The sequence below is a fragment of the Heterodontus francisci genome, chromosome 47 (genome assembly GCF_036365525.1).
Source record: "Heterodontus francisci isolate sHetFra1 chromosome 47, sHetFra1.hap1, whole genome shotgun sequence".
Classification (NCBI taxonomy): domain Eukaryota; kingdom Metazoa; phylum Chordata; class Chondrichthyes; order Heterodontiformes; family Heterodontidae; genus Heterodontus; species Heterodontus francisci.
In genome coordinates this window covers 1,571,134-1,578,557 of record NC_090417.1, presented here as the reverse complement: position 1 = coordinate 1,578,557, position 7,424 = coordinate 1,571,134, and the positions used below count along the sequence as shown (strand labels likewise).

Genomic DNA, 7,424 nt, shown 5'->3' with positions numbered 1-7,424 from the left:
CTATCAACATCCTAGGGGCTACCATTGACCAGAAACTGAACTGGAGAAGCCATATAAATACCGTGGCTACAAGAGCAGGTTAGAGGCTAGGAATCCTGAGGCGAGTAACTCACCTCCTGACTCCTCAAAGCCTGTCCACCATCTACAAGGCACAAGTCAGGAGTGTGATGGAATACTCTCCACTTGCCCGGATGGGTGCAGCTCCAACAAAACTCAAGAAGCTCGGCACCATCCAGGACAAAGCAGTCCGCTTGACTGGCACCCCATCTACAAACATTCACTCCCTCCACCACCGACGCACAGTGGCAGCAGTGTGTACCATCTACAAGATGCACTGCAGCAACGCACCAAGGCTCCTTCGACAGCACCTTCCAAACCCGCGACCTCTACCAACTAGAAGGACAAGGGCAGCAAATACATGGGAACACCACCACCTGCAAGTTCCCCTCCAAGTCACACACCATCCTGACTTGGAACTATATCACCGTTCCTTCACTGTCGCTGGGTCAAAATCCTGGAACTCCCTTCCTAACAGCACTGTGGGTGTATCTACCTCACATGGACTGCAGCGGTTCAAGAAGGCAGCTCACCACCACCTTCTCGAGGGCAATTAGGGATGGACAATAAATGCTGGCCTGGCCAGCGACGCCCACATCCCATGAATGAATAAAAAAAAAAGTCGTGAGACAGATTTCGGGTAATTCAGCAAAAGAATCAGAGGGGAGATGAGAATTTTTTTTTTGCGCAGCTTTTTGTTGTGAACTGGAATGCGGTGCCCTAAAGGGAGGTGGAAGCAGATTCAGTTGTGACTGTCAAAAGGGAATTGGATAAATACTTCAAGAGGAAAAATTGGAGGGCTACGGGGAAAGAGCAGGGGACGAATTGGAGAGCTCTTTCAAAGAGCCGGCACAGACTTAATGGGCCGAGTGGGCCTCCTTCTGTGCTTTCAGGGGAAGGGAGGAGCTCTGCAAGTGAATACTGTTGAAGGGGGGAGCTCTATATAAGTGGATCATGTTGGGGGGTGAACGAGAGAGCACTGCAAGTGGATACTGTTGGCGGGGGAAATGAGGGAACTCTCCAATCCAACATCAGGTGACTAGATCCCCGCCACGTGATTGGAAGGGATGGCCACCGTCATTATGCTAAATGGCCGCCTGCCGCGTAACCACGGCGGCACAGCTGGGACCGCTGCCACTTTGTGCACCTGCTGCCACTCTTGGTGGCGGGATCATAAAATCCAGCCCATGAACTCCCACTGGCTATAATTTTGGAGGTAGCCTATCTTCAAATAGCAAAACCTTAGCACAGTGGCGCAGTGGTTAGCACCGCAGCCTCACTGCTCCAGCGACCCGGGTTCAATTCTGGGCACTGCCTGTGTGGAGTTTGCAAGTTCTCCCTGTGGCTGTGTGGGTTTCCTCCGGGTGCTCCGGTTTCCTCCCACATGCCAAAGACTTGCAGGTTGATAGGTAAATTGGCCATTAGCAATTGCCCATAGTATAGGTAGGTGGTAGGGGAATATAGGGACAGTTGGGAATGTGGTAGGAAAATGGAATTAGTGTAGGATTAGTATAAATGGGTGGTTGATGGTTGGCACAGACTCGGTGGGCCGAAGGGCCTGTTTCAGTGCTGTATCTCTAAACTAAACTAAACTACATGGGACAAATTAATTTACTAAGTCAGTTCCACAGAGAGAATTTGGACTGCTGCTGTTTCCAGCTGCCCCTTCCCTCCTTATTCCTGACAGCCCCCACCTCACCCTACCCACCTCCTGACTGTCAGACGGATGGCTAGACCTGGCTTAGATATGATGAACTGTGCTGCATGTTGTTGTACATGTTAGTCGTGACAAAAATAGTAGCCAATATTCTCCAAAAGTACTTAAACAGCGAAACAAATCTTCTTCAATTTGATTGATTACATTATTTTTCCCTCTCTGTTTTGAAGCTATATTCTCACAATTTATTCTTCTTACAACTACAAACATTGATTTGTCATGAATAATTTGATTTATTAATTTTGTTCCTGTCTGTTTTTGTATTGTTCATTTGTCCATTATTATTTTTCTGTCTCAAAGTTGCCCACGCAGTGATTTACTCGCCCTGTGCTTCCAGCATGAATCATGAGAGTCCGGCTCCGACAGATGTCCAATTGCTTTGTTCATTTTTTTAAATGAATGTGACCAGGAACAAAGTGACAATGCAGCAGCTGTGAAATGGCAGATAAAATTAATGGAAAATATTAATTGTGATGAGTTTATGTCCAGCCCTATTTTTAATTCAGATTGCTCCTAATTCCATCATTGGTCCTTCTTGTGACCCCCCTCTCTCATTTCGAATACGATTCCCTTTGCACAGGCATTAAAAGAAATGGTGGAAACCTGATATACAAAATCCCAGGTACCACGAATGCCCAACATTCCTCTGCACATCTGTAACAGGCAAGAAAACTCGAGCTGGATGGTCACAGCTGGACTGTGTTACGGACAGAATCGAGAGAGAACTGAAACCTCAGTCCTTCCCTTTCCTGTCCTTAATCAACGTGTTTCTGACCAGGAAAATGTATGTGTTCCTTAATCCCCGAGTGTGCGGTCAATTTGAATAACTAGCGGCACTCTTTATTTAAACCCACACGAAGAGGATTATTTTTATTCACACGTTCATCCAGAAAGTCTAACGCTACGTCACTCACTCACCACACACCCCACCCACTCACCCACACACACACACACACACACACACACACCATGTGACTTCTCGCAGTTCCTTTTCCAAATATGATGAGGATCTGGGTTGATTAGCCTCATCCTCTTTATTGCTCGAAGACGTTCATCCCGAGGAGGATTAAGACAATCACCTTCTTAGTTTCAGGAGAAAATCATTCAATTCAGGAATGTCTCCCTGTGGTTTCAGGATGGGTGTTGATGACACCTCTTCGTCCGGAAGGTAATCTTTTGCCTTTTCAGATAGTGAGTCAGTTCTTGAAAACACAAGCCTTCGGCGGCTATCTTTGCAGCCTATGTCCGCTTTTACTGTCCATTTGTGGTTCATTTTAAAACTAAAGGAAAATACAGTTCCAGAGGATGCTGAACTGAATTTCATCCATGTTTAAAGTTATGAATAGGCTATGCATGTACTGGGCATGTCTGCTGTAACGTGGCTTTTTGTTATTTCATTGCTGACCAACCCTACCTTGAATTGCCAGAATCTTTTGTTTTGTTCCACTATTTCTTCATGGAAAGGGACAGACACAGAAAATGCCAGAGGGATAGTGGAGGGTTGACTGAGAATGCGTTCTTATACCCTATCCTTCAAAAATAAATATGAAGTTTTTTTTTTCCAAACATACACTTATTCGTAAAAATACATCGCATAACAGTTCAAATTTGACAGTACGTAAAACGCAATACGGATCAGTTTCTTTCGAGACGGCACATGAACTGCCCCACGACACTATCTTTGACATGAAATGTAATGAAGATGTGACATATGAACAAAGACTGGTAAAGAGCCTCTGGTCCACTCAGCCTGTCCCATGCAATTGTGACGCCTTGTGTATCACAATATATAAACTCCCCACCCCACCTTTAAACAATGTGATCTCTTGGGAGGGACGAGAAACCAGATAACAGCCCAGGCCAATATGGGGGATAAGAGCTGTGAAATTCCCCTTCGACTGATTTGGTTGGATTTAGGCCCCATTCAGGCTCTGATGCTTTGTGACATTAACATTCGACACTCCTGCTCAAGTTGGGAACGGGAGATCCAGTTTGTTTCAGTTTTAAAATCCTGCTGGTGAGACAGAGAGGGAAGGGTTTGTGGGGACGTGAGTCAAACTGCAACGGTGCAGGAGGTGAAGGAGCAGAAGGAAGAGCCCAAAGGTCAGCTTTGGCTTGTCTCGGAGAGAGCGCTGAGGCAATTGTCTGGAATGTTTTCTTTGACATCCGTGGTCACAGACCTCGTGCAAGAATGGCGTGCGGTGTATGAGAGTGAGTGGAAACCCATGTCCAAGCACAAAGCACCTCCCAAGGGATGTGGCTTCTATGCCCAAGATGTTCGGAGGCTTCTCTTGATTTGCTCAGAACAGAAGAAATAGCAGCAGGCACGTTGAACTTAAAAAGCAAATATCGACCCTTATCCAGCACAGGCACCAAGGGACGAATAGCCTCCTGCTCTGCTGTGTCGTTCTATTCTCGGAGGTCCAGAGATGCCAAGGGATATCTCGTGAGCATTATTGAGCCTTCCGGTGGTGAATTGAGAGATTCTGAGCTCCCCTTGTCAGTCTGTGGGAGAATGTACTATATGGGATAACACCAAACCGGAAAGGTCCTTCTTTGATCCACATCTGCTACTACATTGAGCGGCCTCAGCTGGTGGGTCCTACAATTAGCCTCAGGAACTAACTCTCAGTCGCATCAGGAAACTCGGCCTGAGCTCGAATTCCTGGTCACTCCTCAGTGACCGGCTGCCAGGAAATGTGGGCGGATGTCAGATGTGGTGAAAACTGTGTTGATTGTGCTCCACAAACCGAGGTCCCTCCATCGTCTCATCCCTCCGCTTCTCTGCAACCTCATCCAGGCCTAACCTGCTGAGATCTCCATTCCTCCAATTCTGCCCTCTTGCGCAACCCTGATTTCCTTCGCTCCATTGGCAGCCTTGCCTTCAGATACCTCGGCCCTAAGCTCTGGATTTCCCTTCCTAAAAACACTCTGCCCCTCTCCCTTCCTTTTTAAGATGGTCCTTTAAAGCCTACCTCCTTGACCAATCTTTTAGTCACCTGCCCGGTGGCTTGGTGCCTGATTACGCTCCTGTTTTGCTGCATTAAAGGTGCTATATAAATGCAAGTTGTTGTTGAACAAAGAAACACGACACTCTATGCGAGTCCCCTTGGACCCAGATGTTGCACCATTCATAATACAGCATCACCTCGCTGGACTGTCTGCAACGGGAGTCGCATCTCCCATCAACTGTGTTAAACCAGGGAGAACACCTTGCAGGACTGGGTGCTTCCACTGACCAAGATGTGCAGGAATGCAAGACAAATGCTCTCATTCTCCAATCCCCCATGGTTCCGTCGAACAGCGACTTGCATTTCCATAGCGCCTTTCATGACCTCAGGACATCACAAATTGCTTTGCAGCCAATGAAGTAAGTCACTGTTGTAATGTAGAAAACGCAGCAGGCAGTTTGCACGCACTGAGCTCCCACAAACAGCGATGAGATAATGACGGGATAATCTGAGTGATGTTTGTCGAGGGATAGGGCACCAGGGAGAACTCCCTTACTCTTCCTCAAACAGTGCCGTAGGATCTTTTACAACCACCCTTGGTTTCATGTCTCGTCTGAAAGATGGCACCTCCACCAGTGCAGCACTCCCTCAGCACGACACTGGGAGCGTCATGCACTCAAGTCTCTGGAGTGGCTGTTGAACCCAGGACCTGACTCGGTGGGCCACTGGGAGTGCTCCCCACTGAGCCACCGCTGACCACTTACTCACGGAGCCATCTCGGTTCAGATATGCGGAATAACCATTTGGTTGAGATGCTGGTAAGAATGGGATCCTTGCAGAGTCAGAAGACGGTCGGATAGTGAGGTTGTCCCTCTTTTATTTAAATTATCAGGAATGCCTAATTATATAAAAATATCAACAATGTCAGATCATTTCTCAGTAAAAAAAAAAGATTCAATGATCTAACAGCAGCTTTTATCATTCTCAAAACTAATTACTCCAGTGCCCCAATCCCTAACACTCAAAATCATTGACTAAATCTAAAATCTCTTCAGGGTCATTGCAAAACCTGACAAAAGTTGTCTTTCCCTGCTGGAATAGAATGATATGTACATAGGTGCTTCAACACAGGAACTCGTGTTAATGTCACTGGTGGGAACGCTTGATATGAAAACCACAACAAAGGGGTTTTACTTACAAGGGTTTGTCAGCGATGCTGAGATTCTCCTGCTAAAGGCTGGAAGCCATGTTAACAATCTCCTTCTCTCACTCCCACGCAGATAATTGATTTTAAACAGTTGGCACACAGGGGAAAGCAAAAGGAGTCTGTTTACAATGAAGAATAATTCAACGTCACGACTAAATAAAGTATGAGTGACTAAGGCGAGAGACATTATTCTTCACTTTTCTTCTCTGATCTGCATTTAATTTTCTCCTGTTCTTTGCCAGTTTTTGCCACTTCCATTACCCCCATCAAACGATTGAATTTTTAATATAGCCCATGTTCTCAAAGACCTGTCACAGAATTCTAAAGCGGCAAGCCACTTGTGAAATTAGAGTGCATGCTGATGTAAGGTACCTAACAATGCAAACTGCGCAATACCCCTAACGTGTCCAAATCGAATTTAGCCAGAAATAAAAGTGGTAACGAACTAGAATTCTCTGCCTACGAGGGAGCTGCAAGCGGAGACAATCCATGATTCCGTCAGGAAATTGGACGGGCACTTGAAGGAAATAAACTTGCAGAGCGACGGGGATAGAGCAATGGAATGGGACTGACTGAATAGCTCTACGGAGAGCTGGCATGGACTTGATGGGTCAAATGGCCTCCTTCTGTGCCCTATATGACTCTATCGAGGGGCTAGTATCTGCATACACACACACATACACACACACAGACTCACACAAACTTTGTCATGTCCAGCTCAGGTGAGAGTATAACTCCGATCTGTCAGTTTTCTGTTGTTCGAGCCAGGTACCAGTTTGAAAGCGGAGGATGCTAATATAGCTAAATGGTATGATTTTGAGGCGGGTGCAAGAGCAGAGTTATTCGATGGTGCATATTGACAAATCCTTGAAGGTGGCAGAGCAACTAGATAAGGCGGTTGGGAAAGCATTTGGAATACTTGGCTTTGCAAGTGGAGGGTTGAATACTAAATAAAAGTCAAGCTAAACCTTTACAAATTACTGGTTGGGCCTCAGCTGGACTACGCTTTACAATTCTGGCCGCAGCACTTACGGAAGAATGTCAAGGTCTGTGGAGAGTGTACAGGGGAGGTTTACCAGGATGAGGAAATTCAGTTGCGTGGAGAGACTGGAAAAGCTGGGATTGTTCTCCAATAGGAACTTTCATAAGGCAATGAGGAGAACTAATTTCTTGGGATATGGGGAACATGTTGGGGTTGGGCAATATATTGGATAGCTCTTTCAAAGATCCAGCGCAGACATGAGGGGTGTGTGATGCAGGCAACGTGTAAAGCAGCAGTTTGCACCAATTTAACACGATTATTAGGTGGAACCAGTTCTACCTGCAGTGTTTATTGTCTGCACGCAGTAGGGCACCCGGCATCGCGAGTGTCTAACACTCCATCTTATACTCCCAGTTTCAGTATCTAAAACACTTGCAGGTCAGAGGCTGGGATAGAGGTGGGATCTGTGGGTGGTGAAACATCGGGTAAGGGCACTGAGAAGGATGTCAG

The 7,424-nt window shown here is 46.4% G+C and overlaps 1 long non-coding RNA gene across 1 annotated transcript; it reads right to left on the bottom strand.

Moving 5' to 3' along the window:
- Positions 1-1,987: 1,987 nt before the first annotated feature.
- On the bottom strand, positions 1,988-5,998 carry LOC137357033 (uncharacterized). Its single transcript, XR_010971125.1, has 2 exons — positions 5,924-5,998; positions 1,988-2,205 (listed from the first exon to the last, which is right to left on the bottom strand). It is a non-coding gene; the product is annotated as an uncharacterized lncRNA (long non-coding RNA).
- Positions 5,999-7,424: the final 1,426 nt, after the last annotated feature.